The sequence below is a fragment of the Hemitrygon akajei genome, chromosome 27, assembly GCF_048418815.1.
Source record: "Hemitrygon akajei chromosome 27, sHemAka1.3, whole genome shotgun sequence".
NCBI classification, from domain to species: Eukaryota; Metazoa; Chordata; class Chondrichthyes; order Myliobatiformes; family Dasyatidae; genus Hemitrygon; species Hemitrygon akajei.
This window is the reverse complement of record NC_133150.1, coordinates 49,852,755-49,872,540: the sequence shown is the minus strand read 5'-3', so window position 1 is coordinate 49,872,540 and position 19,786 is coordinate 49,852,755.

Below are 19,786 nucleotides of genomic sequence, written 5' to 3'. Positions count from 1 at the left end.
CCCTAACCCCAACCTCTCCCTCACACAAAAACTAACAGATCGCCCATCACGACACAGCAGCTAAAACATCAAACTCCTAACCCCAACCTCTCCCTCACACAAAAACTAACAGATCGCCCATCAGGACACAGCAGCTAAAACATCAAACCCCTTACCCCAACCTCTCCCTCACACAAAAACTAACGGATCGCCCATCAGGACACAGCAGCTAAAACATCAAACCCCTAACCCCAACCTCCCCCTCACACAAAAACTAACAGATCGCCCATCAGGACACAGCAGCTAAAACATCAAACCCCTAACCCCAACCTCTCCCTCACACAAAAACTAACAGATCGCCCATCAGGACACAGCAGCTAAAACATCAAACCCCTTACCCCAACCTCTCCCTCACACAAAAACTAACAGATCGCCCATCAGGACACAGCAGCTAAAACATCAAACCCCTAACCCCAACCTCTCCCTCACACAAAAACTAACAGATCGCCCATCAGGACACAGCAGCTAAAACATCAAACCCCTAACCCCAACCTCTCCCTCACACAAAAACTAACAGATCGCCCACCAGGACACAGCAGGTAAAACATCAAACCCCTACCCCAAACCTCTCCCTCACACAAAAACTAACAGATCGCCCATCAGGACACAGCAGCTAAAACATCAAACTCCTAACCCCAACCTCTCCCTCACACAAAAACTAACAGATCGCCCATCAGGACACAGCAGCTAAAACATCAAACCCCTAACCCCAACCTCTCCCACACACAAAAAATAACAGATCGCCCATCACGATACAGCAGCTAAAACATCAAACCCCTAACCCCAACCTCTCCCTCACACAAAAACTAACAGATCGCCCATCAGGACACAGCAGCTAAAACATCAAACCCCTAACCCCAACCTCTCCCTCACACAAAAACTAACAGATCGCCCATCAGGACACAGCAGCTAAAACATCAAACCCCGAACCCCAACCTCTCCCTCACACAAAAACTAACAGATCGCCCATCATGACACAGCAGCTAAAACATCAAACCCCTAACCCCAACCTCTCCCTCACACAAAAACTAACAGATCGCCCATCAGGACACAGCAGCTAAAACATCAAACCCCGAACCCCAACCTCTCCCTCACACAAAAACTAACAGATCGCCCATCACGACACAGCAGCTAAAACATCAAACCCCGAACCCCAACCTCTTCCTCACACAAAAACTAACAGATCGCCCATCAGGACACAGCAGCTAAAACATCAAACCCCTAACCCCAACCTCTCCCTCACACAAAAACTAACAGATCGCCCATCAGGACACAGCAGCTAAAACATCAAACTCCTAACCCCAACCTCTCCCTCACACAAAAACTAACAGATCGCCCATCAGGACACAGCAGCTAAAACATCAAACCCCTTACCCCAACCTCTCCCTCACACAAAAACTAACGGATCGCCCATCAGGACACAGCAGCTAAAACATCAAACCCCTTACCCCAACCTCTCCCTCACACAAAAACTAACAGATCGCCCAGCCGGACACAGCAGCTAAAACATCAAACCCCTAACCCCAACCTCCCCCTCACACAAAAACTAACAGATCGCCCATCAGGACACAGCAGCTAAAACATCAAACCCCGAACCCCAACCTCTCCCTCACACAAAAACTAACAGATCGCCCATCAGGACACAGCAGCTAAAACATCAAACCCCTAACCCCAACCTCTCCCTCACACAAAAACTAACAGATCGCCCATCAGGACACAGCAGCTAAAACATCAAACCCCTTACCCCAACCTCTCCCTCACACAAAAACTAACAGATCGCCCATCAGGACACAGCAGCTAAAACATCAAACCCCTAACCCCAACCTCTCCCTCACACAAAAACTAACAGATCGCCCATCAGGACACAGCAGCTAAAACATCAAACCCCTAACCCCAACCTCTTCCTCACACAAAAACTAACAGATCGCCCATCAGGACACAGCAGCTAAAACATCAAACCCCTAACCCCAACCTCTCCCTCACACAAAAACTAACAGATCGCCCATCAGGACACAGCAGCTAAAACATCAAACTCCTAACCCCAACCTCTCCCTCACACAAAAACTAACAGATCGCCCATCAGGACACAGCAGCTAAAACATCAAACCCCTTACCCCAACCTCTCCCTCACACAAAAACTAACGGATCGCCCATCAGGACACAGCAGCTAAAACATCAAACCCCTTACCCCAACCTCTCCCTCACACAAAAACTAACAGATCGCCCAGCCGGACACAGCAGCTAAAACATCAAACCCCTAACCCCAACCTCCCCCTCACACAAAAACTAACAGATCGCCCATCAGGACACAGTAGCTAAAACATCAAACCCCGAACCCCAACCTCTCCCTCACACAAAAACTAACAGATCGCCCATCAGGACACAGCAGCTAAAACATCAAACCCCTAACCCCAACCTCTCCCTCACACAAAAACTAACAGATCGCCCATCAGGACACAGCAGCTAAAACATCAAACCCCTTACCCCAACCTCTCTCTCACACAAAAACTAACAGATCGCCCATCAGGACACAGCAGCTAAAACATCAAACCCCTAACCCCAACCTCTCCCTCACACAAAAACTAACAGATCGCCCATCAGGACACAGCAGCTAAAACATCAAACCCCTAACCCCAACCTCTCCCTCACACAAAAACTAACAGATCGCCCATCACGACACAGCAGCTAAAACATCAAACTCCTAACCCCAACCTCTCCCTCACACAAAAACTAACAGATCGCCCATCAGGACACAGCAGCTAAAACATCAAACCCCTTACCCCAACCTCTCCCTCACACAAAAACTAACGGATCGCCCATCAGGACACAGCAGCTAAAACATCAAACCCCTAACCCCAACCTCCCCCTCACACAAAAACTAACAGATCGCCCATCAGGACACAGCAGCTAAAACATCAAACCCCTAACCCCAACCTCTCCCTCACACAAAAACTAACAGATCGCCCATCAGGACACAGCAGCTAAAACATCAAACCCCTTACCCCAACCTCTCCCTCACACAAAAACTAACAGATCGCCCATCAGGACACAGCAGCTAAAACATCAAACCCCTAACCCCAACCTCTCCCTCACACAAAAACTAACAGATCGCCCATCAGGACACAGCAGCTAAAACATCAAACCCCTAACCCCAACCTCTCCCTCACACAAAAACTAACAGATCGCCCACCAGGACACAGCAGGTAAAACATCAAACCCCTACCCCAAACCTCTCCCTCACACAAAAACTAACAGATCGCCCATCAGGACACAGCAGCTAAAACATCAAACTCCTAACCCCAACCTCTCCCTCACACAAAAACTAACAGATCGCCCATCAGGACACAGCAGCTAAAACATCAAACCCCTAACCCCAACCTCTCCCACACACAAAAAATAACAGATCGCCCATCACGATACAGCAGCTAAAACATCAAACCCCTAACCCCAACCTCTCCCTCACACAAAAACTAACAGATCGCCCATCAGGACACAGCAGCTAAAACATCAAACCCCTAACCCCAACCTCTCCCTCACACAAAAACTAACAGATCGCCCATCAGGACACAGCAGCTAAAACATCAAACCCCGAACCCCAACCTCTCCCTCACACAAAAACTAACAGATCGCCCATCATGACACAGCAGCTAAAACATCAAACCCCTAACCCCAACCTCTCCCTCACACAAAAACTAACAGATCGCCCATCAGGACACAGCAGCTAAAACATCAAACCCCGAACCCCAACCTCTCCCTCACACAAAAACTAACAGATCGCCCATCAGGACGATCCCAACCCCAACCCCAAGCTCCTCCCATGCAAAACAACAGCAACAATGACATGAAACATCCAACTCCTCTCTCACCCAAAATAGTAACTTATTTCCTATTCACCAATCGGCAACAAGAAAGAAAACAGCGGAAAACTCAAGGAGACCAATATAAACTACAGCCCACCCCAATAATTACACACATCTCGGAATTTCATAAACAGCAGCTCAAATTCAATCCTTCCCTGGGCCTACTGCCAAGAGATAGCGTCTCGTGGGGAGTGACCTCTGGCCCGACACAATGAACCTCTAGAGATGTGTTGCGGAGAGTACATTGACTGTTTGCATCACTGCCTGGTTTGGAAGCTGCAAAGCTCTTGAACAGAAAATCCTACAGAAAGTAGTGGATATGGCCCAGTCCATCATGGGTAAAGCCCTCCACACCAGTGAACACATCTACAAGAAGCATTGTCACCGGAGAGCAGTGTCATCAACAACCCCCACCACCAAGGACATGCTCTCTTCTCACTGCTGCCATCAGGAAGAAAGTACAGGAGCCTCAGGGGCCCTCATCACCAGGTTCAGAAACAGTTATTACACCTCAGCCATTAGGCTCCTGAACCACAGGGGATAACTTCACTCTTCTGTTTCTAGGATGAGGTCTCTAATTCCTAGCCAGGTGTTCTATGCATCCTTGTCTGCTCAGATCACAGGGATGTCTTCCATGGAGGGTCGTGCTCTTCCATTGGTTAACTTTTTCTTTTATAGTGACAACTTATTTATTTTTCTGTGTTGTGCTTTAATTTAAAGGACTGTTATTAGGGATTGTCCATCAGTAGTAATGGATTGATCACAATATAATTTGTGGGATTCTGACTCTAAATCTGGATCAGGCTTCTATTTATAATAAGGTATTGTGTCTTTCATGAGTTTGTATTTTAAAGCAAGATTTTGGTGAATTGATTGTGCCTGTGTAAATCATCAGATCGAGTTAAACTACTGCAGGATCCTGTAATGTGCTGGATTATTTCTGTTTTCCCTCGGCACTTTCTGCATTTATCATCCTGAATTTTTTGGTCTTTTGTTATGTACATTTGGTAATTATTTGTGTTAGCCATCTGGTCCTTAATCGCCACAAGGAACTCTTCTGATTCCAGGAGGAGGTCTCCAATTCTGAACCGAGCATTCAACGCTTTCTTGTCAACATCTATTCTGCTCAGACCGTGGGGAGGTCTCCCATGGAGGGTCGTGATCTTCCATTGGTTCACTTCTCCTTCTACAGTGATCATGGCTTCATGTTTCTGTGTTGTGCTTTCATTTAAATTTATTGGTGTGTACTTCTTATCAGAATTGCAGATGCTTCTGCGGAGTGCTGGATCCTGTTTTTGTTGATGAAAGTACTTAGAAGTTTTATCTGACTGTTCTGTAAATTTTTTAACTTTCATTATTCCTCTTCCTCCTCCTACGTTTGCAGAGTTTGTTATCTTTTGCACGATGGCTGTCAGTCTGCCCTGTTGGGTGTGCCTTCCATTGTGTATTTTGTATTTATGAATGCCCACAAGAAAATGAATCTCCGGGTTGGATATAGTTACATAAATATACTTTGATAATAAATGTACTTTGAGTTTGAACCCCAGTGTGCTGTCCTGCTGTGCTGATCAGAAAGCCGGCACACACAATAAACTGGAGTTCTGCTGCAGTGCTACCAATCACAGCATTATCTTTAAATATCAGAGGACCAAATCCCAGAAGCACAATTTTGATCAAATAGTGTCGTTGTCCCCTTGATTCTCACAGGAAGCCTGAGGTGCTGCCAGACAGAGATTTATTAAGAAATGAGAGACAGAGATGGATTGACAGAATCTATATCCCAGGGAAAGGGAGTCTGGAATGAGAGGGCACCGTTTTAAGTTCAGAGGGAAAATAATTGAAGAGGCCCTGAGGCCAGGTTGCTGCACAGAGGATGGGGGGTTTGTACAACAAGATGATTCTGGTTATGGTAGAGAATGTGGTAAAGGCAGGTACAATTACAATATTTGAAAGTTATTTAAATGGCAGAAAGGCAGAGTTTACATCAAATATAGAACAGTAAGCACAATACAAACCTTTTGACCCACAATGTTGGGGCAACTTTTTAACCTACTCTAAGATCAATCTCACCCTTCCCTCCCACATAGGACTCCATTTCTCTTTCAGCCATGTGCCTACCTAAGAGTCTCTTAAATGCCCCTAATGTATCAGCCTCTGCCAGCGCATTCCTCACACTCACCACTCTCTGTGTAAAAAGCCTACCTCTGACATCCCCCTATACTTTCCTCCAATTGTCTTGATTTCCAGCCTTCTTGTATTAGCCATTTCCACCCTGGGAGAAAGGTATTGACTGCCCACTTGATCTATGCCACTTATCATCTTAAAAACCTCTATCAAGTCACCTCTGATCCTCCTTCGCTCCAGAGGGAAAAGCCCTAGTTCACTCAACCTATCCTCACAGGACATGTTCTCTAATCCAGGCAGCATCCTGGTAAATCTCCTTTGCACCCTCTCTAATCCAGGCAGCATCCTGGTGAATCTCCTCTGCACCCTCTCTAATCCAGGCAGCATCCCGGTCAATCTCCTCTGCACCCTCTCTAATCCAGGCAGCATCCTGGTCAATCTCCTCTGCACCCTCTCTAATCCAGGCAGCATCCTGGTCAATCTCCTCTGCACCCTCTCTAATCCAGGCAGCATCCTGGTGAATCTCCTCTGCACCCACTCTAATCCAGGCAGCATCCTGGTCAATCTCCTCTGCACCCTCTCTAATCCAGGCAGCATCCTGGTGAATCCCCTCTGCACCTTCTCTAATCCAGGCAGCATCCTGGTAAGCCTCCTCTGCACCCTCTCTAAAGCTTCCACATTCCTGCTGTAACGAGGCAACCTGAACAACCAGTTCCCTGCTGCTCAGTGTGAGAGGGGACAGAGTGTTTTTATGGGACAACACCCAAGTGTTGACCATGTGCTGTAAACACAGCGTAGTGATTGCCGAGTTTGATTTTAGGCACTGGGGTAAATCAGAATTCAACCTTTAAAGTTCAAAGTAAATTTATTATCCAAGTACAGATATGTCATTATACACAACCCTGAGATTCATTTTCTTGCAGACATACTCAATGAATCCATAATAGAGTAATAATCAAAATAGAATCAATGAAAGACCACACCAACTTGGGCTATACAACCAGTGTGCAAAAGACAACAAGCTATGCAAGTACAAAATTCAAGAAATAATAATAGATAAATAAGCAATAAGTATCGAGAACATGAGATGAAAGTGAGTCCATTGGTTGTGGGAACAGTTCAGTGATGTTGAGTGAAATTATCCCCTTTGAGTGAAGTTATCCTGATGGTTGAGAGGTACTAACTGTTCTGGAACCTGGTGGTGAGAGTTCTGAGGCTCCTGTACCTTCTTCCTGGTGGCAGAGCGAGAAGAGAGCATGGCCTGGATGGTGGGGGGTCCCTGATGATGGATGCTGCTTTCTTCTGACAGCGTATCATGTCGATGTGCTCAATGGCGGGGAGGTCTTTACCTGCGTGGAGGGCTGTATCTGCTACATTTTGTGGGATTTTTCGCTCAAGGGCATTGGTGTTTCCATGCCAGGCTGTTATGCAACCGGTCAATATACTCTCCACCACACATCTGTCAAAGTTCGTCATAGTTTTAGATGTCATCCCAAATATTTGCAAATTCCCAAGATAGTAGAGGCACTGTCATGCTTTCTTTGTAATGGAACTTTCATGCTGAGCCCAGCACAGCTCTTCCAAAATAATAATAGCAAGGAACATTTTTTAGATTATAAGGTCATTAGACATTGGAGGAGAATTAGGCCATTCAGTCCATTAGGTCTACTCCACCATTCCATCATGACTGATTTATTATCCCTCTCAACCCCATTCTCCTGCCTTCTTTCCATAACCTTTGATGCCCTGACTCATCAAGAACCTATCAACCCCCAATGACGGCCTCCACAGCTGTCTGTGGCAATGAATTCTACACATTCACCATCCTCTGGCTAAAGAAATTCTTACTTATCTCTGTTCTAAAGGGTCGTCCTTCTATTCTGAGGCTGTTTCCTACAGTCCTGGACTCACCCACTACAGGAAACCGCCCTCTTCACGTCCACTCGATCTAAGCCTTACAATATTTGGTAAATTTCAAGGAGATCCCTCCCCCCCTAATTTTTCTAAATTTCAGTGAGTTTAGGCCCAAAGCATTCAAATGCTCCTCATACATTAACCCTTTCATTCCCAGGATCATTCTCATCTGGACCCTCTCCAAAGACAGCGTTTCTTAGACAGGATCCCAAAACTGCACACTTTACTCAATAGTGGTGACCATAAGCTACTGAGGACTACCAAACCCCATGTGTTTCAGGAAGGAAACCTTCCCCACTGGTTCTCACCTCAGCATCATCCCTGACCCACCAAGATGAAACACAGACCATCTCCTTTCCTCCCTGGAAGCTGCCTACCCCACAACCTGCTTTGTGCTTTTACTGCACTTTGTGCCTCCACTGGTCTGGTTCACTCCTGTCAACCTCCAGAATTCAGGACAAGAGAGGGTGGACAAAAACTGCTGGCATTTGTCAGCCATGTAAATATGTTGTATGTGCCACTGGTGAGCCCACTCTTGGAGTACTGTGTATAGTTGTGGTCATCCTGTTGTAGGGAAGATATGGTTAAATGGAAGGAGTGTAGAAAAGAACTAAGAGAGTATTTCCAGGACTAGAGTCCCTAAGTTATAGGGGAAGGTTGACCAGGCTGGTCTCTATTCCTTGGAACATTGGTGAGTGTATGTTTGCAATTTTGAGAGGCTTCAATAAGGTGAATGGTAGCAGTCTTTTCCCAGAATTGTCGTCATCATCATCATCATCATAATGTGCTGTGTCGTATTACATCATCATTATGTGCTATGGCACATGATGTGGACAATCATGGCCTTTCCATGACCATGATTGTTCTTGGCAAATATTTCCACAGAAGTGGTTTGCCATTGCCTTCTTCTGGGCAGTGTCTTTACAAGATGGGTGACCCCCCCCCCCACCCACCCCCAGCCACTATCAAAACTCTTCAGAGATTGTCTGCCTGGTGTCAGTGGTTGCATAACCAGGACTTGTGATCTGCACCGGCTGCTCATACGACCGTCCACCACCTGCTCCCATGGCTTCACGTGACCCTGATCGGGGTCTAATTAGGTGCTACACCTTGCCCAAGGGTGACCTGCAGGCTAGCGGAGGGAAGGAGTGCCTTACACCTCCTTTGGTTGAGACATTCTCCACCCCTCACCCAGAGTAAGGAGACCAAAAACTAGAGGGAATCATTTTAGAGTGAGAGGGAACCAGAGAGGCAACTTTTTCATGCAGAGGCTGTTGAGTATTTGCACATTGGTTATTTGTCAGTCTTTGTTTATGTATGGTCTTCTTTGTAAATTCTATTGTATTTGTTCATTTTTCTGGTAAATGCCTGCAATAAAGTGAATCTCAAGGTAATATGTAATAATATGTGTTCTTTGATAATAAATTTACTTTGAACCTCATGAGCTGCCGGGGAAGTGGCTGAGGCAGCTACAATAATATCATTTGAGAACCACTTGGACAGATACATGGAGGATGGGACTCAGAGGGGCGTGGACTGATCCGCAGGAAATTGGGACCAGCTGGATGGGAAACAGGGGCATCAGGACTTGATGGGCCAAAGGTCCTGTATCTGTGCTGAATTTCTCTACGAGTCCATGACTCTACACATTGGGATTGCGGATTCTCTCAGCATTTGCCTAGAGAAGCCTCTGCTGATGTGTGTACTCACCATGTAACTTGTACGTTATTCTCCTGCAGGCTGACATTCCATTCCCCAAATGGGACCCCTTTGTAAGAATAGGAAACAGCTGCTCTGTGCACTACTCACTTCAATTAGAATGACGTGTTCCCTCAGTAAATCATTATACTGTAATCTGTGCTTGTTGATTGTAAGTATTTTCCTGCTTCTTTGCGAACTTGGTGTAGACTTCATAGATCAGGCGTTAGGTTGCCTGTGTTCCCTGTGTAAACTTAGAGGATGGTAGGGCACTGAGGAGTGCAGTAGAACAAAGTAGAACAAGTAGAACAAAAAATTCTGGGAATACACATCCATCATTCCTTAAAATGGAGTCATAAGTGCATAAGGAGAGCTTTTGGCACATCGGCCTTCGTAAATCAAAGTATTGAGTACAGGATGTTATGTTGACATAACGAGACCGGACATAGATTGGGGGACTGCTTTGTCAATCACCTTTGCTCCATCCATAAAAAGCAGGATTTCCTGGTGGCTAACCACTTTAATTCCAATCCCCATTCCCAGCCTGACATGATAGTCCATGGCCTCCCCTACTGCCATGAAAAGGCCACTTCAGATTGGAGGGGTAACACCATTATATTTTGTCAGCTCAACCTGGTGGTATGAACATAGATTTCTCTAACTTCTGATAATTTTCTCCTTCCACCATCCCTCCTCTTCCATTCCCCACTCCGGCTCCCCTCTCACTCTCACCAGTCTATGGCCTCTCCCTGGTTCTCCTCTTCCTTCCTCTTTTCCCATAGTCTACTCTGTTTTTCCTATCAGATTCCTTCTTCTACACCCTTTTATCTTTTCCACCTATCACCTCCCAACTTCTCACTTCATCCTCCCCACTCATGTGGCTTCACCTATCACCTTCTATCTTGTACTCCTACCCCTCCCCCCATCATCTTAATCTGGTCTCTCCCCACCTTCCTTTCCAGTCTCAGTCCAAAGTGTTGACTCTTTATTCATCTCCATAGATGGTGTCCGACCCAATGAGTTCCTCCAGGATTTTGTGTGTGTTGCTCTGGGTTTCCAGCATCTGCAGAATCTCTTGTGTTTCTTTATGTTCTGGTGATGTCGCACAAGACATTGGTGAGGACTAATCTGGAGTATTATGTGCAGTACTGGTCACCCACATACAGGAAAGATATCAATATGATTGAAAGAGTACAGAGAAAAGTTTATTCCCTAGAGTGTAGGAGATTGAAGGGAGATTTAATAGAGGTTCAGTATATGAAATTATGAGGGGTATAGATAAGATAAATACAAGTAGGCTTTTTCCACCAAAGTTGGATGAGACTAGGACTCCAGATCATAGGTTAAAGATGAAAGATAAAAGGTGAAATTTCTTCACTCCGAAGGTGGAGAGAGAGTGGAATGAGCTGCCAGCACAAGTGGTGGAAGTGGGTTCGATTTCAACGTTTAAGAAGTTTGAATAAGTACATGGATGGAAAGGATATAGAGGGCCATGGTCCAGTGCAGGTTGATGGGATCTGGCAGAATAATAGTTCAGCATGGAGTAGATGGGCCAAAGGGTCTGGTTCTGTGCTATTGTCCTCTGTGACTCTGTTAGCACTAGAACGTGAGGCAGGACTTGCAGGATGTTCCCAGCTCCACCTTTGTTTGTGTTGGTTACTTGTTTAAACAGGGCGAGCAGTTCACTGTATGTTTTAGACTATAAAACTGTAAGATAAAGGAGCAGAATTAGGATGTTTAGCCCATCAAGTCTGCTCAGCCATTTCCCTGTCAGCCCCAATCTCCTGCCTTCTCCCCTTATCCCTTCATGCCCTGACTAATCAAGAATCTGTCAACCTCTGCCTTAAATATACCCAATGACTTGGCCTCCCCAGCCATCTGTGGCAACAAATTCTACAGATTTTCCACTCTCTGGCTAAAAGAAATTCCTCCTCATCTTGGTTCTAAATGGACATCCCTCTATTCTGAAGCTGTGCCCTCAGGTCCTGGACTCCTCCACCATGGGAAACATCCTCTCCACATCAACTTTATCGAGACTTTTCAACATTTGATAGGGTTCAATGAGCCAACCTCTCAGTCTTCTGAATTCCAGTGAGTACAGGCCCAGAGCCATCAATCAGTCCACAAGTAGTAACCTTTTCATTCCAGGAACCATTCTTGTGAAACTCCTCTGAATCTTCTCCAATGTCAGCACATCCTTTTTTAGATAAGGGGTCTAAAACTTCTGACAATGCTCCGAGTGAAGTCTCACCAGTGCTTTATAAAGTCTCAACTTTACATTTAAATACAAACTTTACTTTGTATTCTAGTCCAACTGAAATGAATGCTAACATTGCATTTGCCTTCCTCACCACAGACTCAACCTGCAAATTAACAGCACGCTAGCATATTAGTTAGCACAACACTTTACAGTACCAGCGAGCCAGGTTCAATTGCTGCCACTGCCTGTAAGGAGTTTGTAGCTTCTCCCCATGACCACATAGGTTTCCTCCAGCTGCTCTGGTTTCCTCCCACAGTCCGAAGATATACCAGTAGGTTGGTAGATGAATAGGTCATTGTAAATTGTCCCATAATTAGGCTAAGATTAAACCAGGGGTTGCTGGGCAGCGAGGTTCGAGGGGCTGGAAGAGCCTATTCCACTCAGCAGCTCAATAAATATATCGACAAACAGACATCCTGCATGAGGACTCCCAAATCTCTTTGCCCCTCAGATGTACACGTGACAAACCAACTCCTCGGAATCTGGAGCAACAAACAATCGGCTGACAATTCCTTTCCTCCCACTGAGATCCTCCAGCGGATTGTTCGCTGCAGGCCTTCACAGTGCGGCTCACATCCTGAAGATGAAGGGCTAGTCCACGCAAGAGCTGGTACAGAAACTCCAGTTCAGGAGGGTTTGGAGCCAGAGGTGTTCTATAAAATGGGAAAGGTTGGGGGTCAGGGGTGTTCCCTCTGAAAGGGGAGAGGTTGGAGGTCAGAGGTATTTCTCTCTGAAGGGGGAGAGGTTGGGGGTCAGAGGTGTTCCCTCTTAAAGGGGAGAGGTTGGGGGGTCAGGGGTGTTCCCTCTTAAAGGGGAGAGGTTGGGGGTCAGGGGTGTTCCCTCTGAAAGGGGAGAGGTTGGAGGTCAGAGGTGTTCCTCTCTGAAGGGGGAGAGGTTGGAGGTCAGAGGTGTTCCTCTCTGAGAGGGGAGAGGTTGGGGGTCAGAGGTGTTCCTCTCTGAAGGGGGAGAGGTTGGGGGTCAGGGGTGTTCCCTCTGAAAGGGGAGAGGTTGGAGGTCAGAGGTGTTCCTCTCTGAAGGGGGAGAGGTTGGGGGTCAGAGGTGTTCCCTCTGAAGTGGGAAAGGTTGGGGGTCAGAGGAGTTCCCTCTGAAACTAATAAAAGGCAAAAGTAGTGGTAGCCTAAATTAGAAACCAAACATACCAGTGATACTCAGCAGGTTGGGCAGCATCTGTGGTGAGATGGACTGTCTGAGCAGCACTGATCTCCAGCATTTGCAGTCTCAGTCACCAAGCCACTCGTGCACTGGTTCTAACTGTAACCCAGACTGTTATTTTCTTTTTAAAATCCATTCAGAACTTCAAGCTCCTGAAGGGAGTTTTCATATTGTGAATCTTACTCTGTGTCCATGACATCCTGCTCACCGCACCCTCTCTCCCTCTGTGGGTCTACCAGATGTGGACAACAGCTGTTGTTGGCTATGGTTCCTGCTCCTCAGTGTGCAGTTCATGGGTCGGACCAGAGGGATACAGTCCAGCTGTAGAGTTGGTCAAAGCCACGTGCCTGAGCCAAGGGCCTACAAACAAACTATACCTCAGTGTTCAACCCAGCGAACCGGGCAAGTCGAAAGTCAAAGGAACCACAGTGTGATACACTCAGGAGTGTTCAGTACACAGTCAGGGTACAGAATGCTGCTACGTAGTGCCATGGTGTCCTCAGGAGTCATAGTGTCATAGAAAAGTGCTGCACTGAAACAAGCCCTTCAGCCCACCTAGTCCATGTCAACCCATTTAAACTGCCTAGTCCAATCGACCTGCACCAGGACCATCCCCCTCCATAACTCTATCATCCATGTACCTATCCAAACTTCTCTTAAATGTTTAAATCAAGCTCGCATGCACCACTTGTGCTAACAGCTCATTCCACACTCTCACAACCCTTTGCGTGAATAAGCTTTCTCTCATGTTCCCCTTAAACATTTCAGCTTTCACCCTGGTTTTAGTCGCACCCAAACTCATTGTAGAAAGCCTGTTTGAACATACCCTTTCTACACCCTTTATAATTTTGTATACCGCTATCAAATCTCCTCCCAACATTCTACGCTCCGAGGAATATGATCCTAAGCTATTCAACCTTTCCTTATGACTCAGGTTGTCCAGACCCAGCAACATCCTTGTAAATTTCTTCTGTACTCTTTTCAACTTTATTTACATTTTTCCTGTAGGTAGGTGACCAAAACTGCACACAATACTCCAGTTTTGGCCTCACACCGTCGTATACAATTTCAATGTAACATCCCATCTCCTGTACTCAGTACTTCGATTTATGAAGGCCAATGTGCCAAAAGCTTTCGTAATGGCCCTGTCAACCTGTGTCGGTGAATAGAGGTGCAAGCCTTTTTAGCTCCCTGGAAATACTCGGCAGGTCAGGCAGCAGCTATGGAGAGGAATAAACAGTCGACGTTTTGGGCCAAGACCCTTCATCAAGACTGGAAAAGAAGAGGGCAGCGCCAGAATAAGAAGGTGGGGGTGGGGGGGATAGGAAGAGAAGGATCTCACCAGGAAGTTCAGCTGGACATTTCCTGGAATGGAGGGCTGCAGAAATGGGAGACTGGATAGGACGTTATATCCTCACTGGAGTATAGGAGGCCGAGGGGTGACCCTACAGATGCTTATGAAATTATAAGGGGTATAGATATGGAGATGGGTCACAATCTTTTCCCTAGGGCAAGGGAGTCCAAAATTATATTTGTGAGAGAGGAATGATTTAAAGACTATCTGAGGGGCAACTTTTCCAAGTTTGTAAAGATAAGTATATTGAATAAGCTGGCCCATTGACAAAATTTAAAATGCATTTAGACAGGTACACGGATAGGAGAGGTTCAGGGTGGTAGCAGTCAAATGCAGGCCGATCTGATTAGCTCAGGTAGACAACGTGTTTGACAGTGTTGAGGCTGAAAGGCCAGTTTTACTCAAGTCATGGAGTCATAGAAAAGTACAGCACAGAAACAGACGCTTTGGCCTGTCTAGTCTGTGCCAACCCATTTAAACTGCCTACTCCCATCAACCTAAACATGGACCACAGCTCTCCATACCCCTACCCATCTCTCTACCTATCCAAACTTCTCTTACACATTGAAGTTGAGCTTGCCTGCACCATTTGTGCTAGCAGCTCATTCCACACTCTCTCTGTCTTCTATGTAAAGATGTCTCCCTCATATTCTGCTTAAATTTTTCACCTTTCACCCTTAACTCATGACCTCCTGTTGTAGTCCCACCCAACCTCAGTTTTACTGTATGATTCTATGACATGCTGAATTAATGACTTTTCAGATCGAGATTCTCTCATTCTGTCCACCTTGAGACCCTTCTGGGTCCATTGTAGTTCATTCCCACTCTTGTAAACTCCAGCAGATGGCATCTAGGGAGCGATGCCTCGTGGAGTTTAGCTGCTCACAGAAAGGCCAAGGGGGAGGTTCCAGACAAGGAGCGATCCAACCAAGACCTCATTGGTGGAGCTGGCAGAAGATGGTGACACACCACAAGGCAGTGAAGGTGGAGGGAGGCTGCAGCAGGGAAGGGTCCCCAGTTGTCTTGCATTGCATGCCTCTGGACACAAGCCCCTACCTGTCAAGGACCGTGTGGTGGCTGCCCGTGCATTAGGCACCCCTTGTTAAACAAAGTCACGTGCAGGCGTTCTCCATTTGGGGAACAACATACTCGACTCGAATGATCACAAATCAAACAAAAGCAAAAAAAAATAGGAGAAGGTCTTTATTTAAGTACGTACATTTTATTCCACATCTGTCCTTTAATCTCTAACTTTATTAGCTATTTTTTATTTATAAATGTCTATTTTTATATAGTTTTTATCCTTTATAACTGTTGAAGATTGTTGTTTCTGGTGCATGTTGCACCCCAACCAACACACCGCAGCAAGTTCTTAATGCATGTAAATGTACAAGGTGAATAATTGATCCTTGATCCTTTCTGATTTCCTTGAAGCACCTAAGTACTTGTCCACTGTGAATCTCTGCCTCCCTCAGCTCTGCAATCAGTTACTGGGATTGCATTGGACAATTCCACATTTTCCCATACACAGCCCCAGTTCCAGGGTCTCGACCAGGGTCGCCCACCATATCGACGTCCCCTTACTGATTTTGTTCCCTTTACTATTTACATTGCTACCTATCCCTGTATCTTCAATAATGATACCCTCGGCACTTCCATCCAATTTATTTATGTAAGCGATTAAAAACCTTGATGCCCCAGCTCTGATCTATGTGACCCTGCCCTCAGTGCTTTGACCAACCAGCCAAGGGCCTGCTTTTGCCCACTTTCCACTTCCTGTGGCCGGCAATCTTCAATCCAGAGCAAAACATCATCTCCTACATCATGAGCTTTGATGTAGTTTGATAAACTTTGATGTGACTCCTGGTAAGATACCTACTGGAAACCTTGGTATACCATATTGATATGCTCCCCCTTGTCCATACTCTTCTTCAGGGAATCATAAATTGGTGAAACATGATTTCCTATTCAAACACCACAGCGACTATGCCTGAACTCCTTAACAGTAAGGGTGGGGAGAGCCAGTCTTGGGTAACTAAGGAAATAAACAAAGACATCAAACTATTGCCAAGAGTAGCGGGAAACTGGAAGACTGGGCAAAGTTTTAAAAACAACGAAGAACCACTAAGTGAGCAATAAAGAAAGGGAGGATAGACTATGAAAATAAACTAGCACAAAGTATAAAAAAGATAGTAAAAGTTTTTATAATTATATTAAGTGGAAAAAGGTGACTAAAGTGGACATAGATTCCTTGGAGGACAAGAAGTTGGTATTGGGTAATGAGGAAATGACTGAGGCCTTGAATGACTATTTTGTGTCAGTCTTCATGCTTGAGGACACGTCTAGCATGCCAAAGAGAGATGTTTTGGGTGCGATGGGAGGTGAGGATCTCGATACAATAGCTATCACAAAAGAGGTAATGCTGTGCAAACTTGTGGGCCTGAAGATAGACAAGACCCCTGGTCCAGATGGAATGCATCCCAGGGTACTGAAAGAAATAGCAGAAGTCATAGTAGAGGCTTTGGTGATAATTTACCAAAATTCTCTGGACTCTGGCTAAGTCCCAGCAGATTGGAAGACAGCAAATGTCATGCCACTGATCAAAAAAAAAGGATGTAGGGAAAAGGCAGGTAACTATAGGCCAGTTAGTTTAACATCTATAGTTGGGGAAAATGCTTGAAATTATCACTAAAGATGAAATAGCAAATCATTTGGAAAGAAATGGATCTATCAGACAGACGCAGCTTGGATTCAGCAAAGGCAGGTCTTGTTTGACAAACTTATTGTAGTTCTTTGAGGATATAACAAGGCAGTGTATAGAGGGGAACAGATAGATGTTATTTACTTGGATTTCCAGAAGGCATTCAATAAGGTGCCGCATAAAAGACTTATCCATAAGATAAGGAAGCATAAAATTGGGGGTGATGTATTAGCATGAATAGAGAATTGGTTAACTAATATAAAGCAGAGAGTTGGGATACATGGGTGTTACTCTGGTTGGTAATCAGTGGCGAGCAGTGTGCTGCTGGAGTCAGTACTGGGCCCACAACTGCACACGATATACATTAACGATCCGGAAGAGTGTAGTTTATCTAAGTTTGCTGATGACACTAATTTGAGTGGAAAAGCAAATTGTGCAGTAGATACAGAGAGTCTGCAGAGAGATATAGATAGGTTAAGTGAATGGGCAAGAGTGTGGTAGATGGAGTACAATGTTGGTAAATGTGAGGTCATCCAATTTGGAAGGAAAAATGGAAGATCAGCGTATTATTTAAATGGTAAAAGACTGCAGCATGCTGCTGTGCAGAGTGACTTGGGAGTGCTTGTACATGAATCACAAAAGGTTGGTTTGCAGGTGCAGCAGGCTATCAAGAAGGCAAATGGAATGTTGGCCTTCATTGCTAGGGGGATTAAATTTAAGAGTAGGAAGGTTATTTTGCAACTGTACAGGGTACTGGTGAGGCCACTGTGTGCAGTTCTGGTCTCCTTACTTGAGGAAGGATATACTGGCTTTGGAGGCAGTGCAGAGGAGGTTCACCAGGTTGATTCCAGAGATGAGGGGGTTAGATTAAAAGGAGAGATTGAATCGCCTGGGACTTTACTCGCTGAAATTTAGAAGAATGAGAGGAGATCTTATACAAACATATAAAATTATGAAAGGGATAGATAAGATAGAGGCAAGAAAGTTGTTTCCACTAGTATGTGAGACTAGAACTTGGGGACATAGCCTCAAGATTCAGAGAAGAAGATGGAGATGTGAAGAAAATGCTTTTCCCAGAGAGTGATGAATCTGTGGCATTCTCTGCCCAAAGAAGCAGTGGAGGCTAGCTCAGTAAATATTTAAGACAAGGTTGGATAGATTTTTGCATAGTAGGGGAATTAAGGGTTATGGGGAAAAGACAGGTAGGTGGAGATGAGGCCATGGCCAGATCAACCATGATCTTATTGAATGGTGGAGCAGGCTTGATGGGCCAGATGGTCGACTCCTGCTCCTAATGTTCTTGTGCTCAATGGACATGATAAATTTCAGCTGACAGGATACAGAGAGGCAAAGTTCTCAAAGAGGCACAGCTTGCAGGTGAACAGACCAAACCCTGGGAAGGAACATGGCTGTACGGGGAATAGTTGGTAAAACACGTAGAGTACTGTGATTCAGAGTTCAGCAGCAGGGAGCAAGTGTAGAAAATGTACAACCACCAGGGGAAAGAAAATCAATCAACACCTCCATGTGGGAATTAATTGGACTTTCTCCGTAGTTGTAACACTTTATACTGCACTCTGTTAATGCTTTTCTCTTGTGTTACATCCACATACTGGAATGATTAAAATGAACTGTATGGAAGGCATGCAAAGACAAAATTTACCACTGTACATGTAACAATTACTCTGGATAACAAAGGTTTTGCTTCCTGAATACTTTTGGGTGTATCTTATGCTTTTGGGCAGCTGATCATGAAAAGTCTCCACGAGATTTCCCTATCATGCACCATTTATTTGAAATCACTTATATTTGTTATTTCAATTTATGATTCAAGTCAGAATAACTGATTCCAAGAATAAGGAAGGTGCTTTCGTTGGTCCACAGATCAATCAGATCATCAATGACATGCAATTCGAAGAATTTCCAGTGGCACTGGAGAAAATCATGCAGAAGCCATTCAAAGATGTTGCTGAAGTTTGTCTTGGCAACTACAGAGCACCAAACTACGTGCGGCTGGTTGACAACATGGTTCAAGCATACAAAACCATGAAGTGCAACATGTCACTGAAGGATCAGTTTCTGCATACTCATTTATAGTTCTTCCCTGCAAATCTTGACGCTGTCAGTGACGAGTGTACCACCTGTGTCGTGCTCATCTTATCCCGTGTGACTGGTCGCCATACTGTTTATGAGAAAATCAAATTACATAGTACCACACTAGGTGCTAGAAGGACACCAGAAGCTCTAGGTATGGAAAGGAGGCAGTGAATAGAAAACACACACTTCTGAAGGTAGATTTGTTTATAAAAATAGAAATAGTAAGAACAATTCAAAATTCCAACATTCTGTTTCAGTTCCAAATCTCAGATATCAACAAAAACAAAATTCCTTTCTAGATACAATCAGTGAGATTCATAGAATAATCTTTGTACTTCAGTTTCTCTAACCAACTAGATTAAGTGTTTTTCCCTGCTTAAAGGTTTACAGACTAACCTTTCCTTTTTATTTAACCCTAGTAGTTAAGAATAGGAATTCAATTACTTTCCTAAATATTACGGTTAACTTCAGTTTCATTTTCAGGTCAGTGTCTACAAATTCAAATTCAACACCTCCTCCAAAATAAATTATAATATAATATATACACGTCTACATACACATACAGC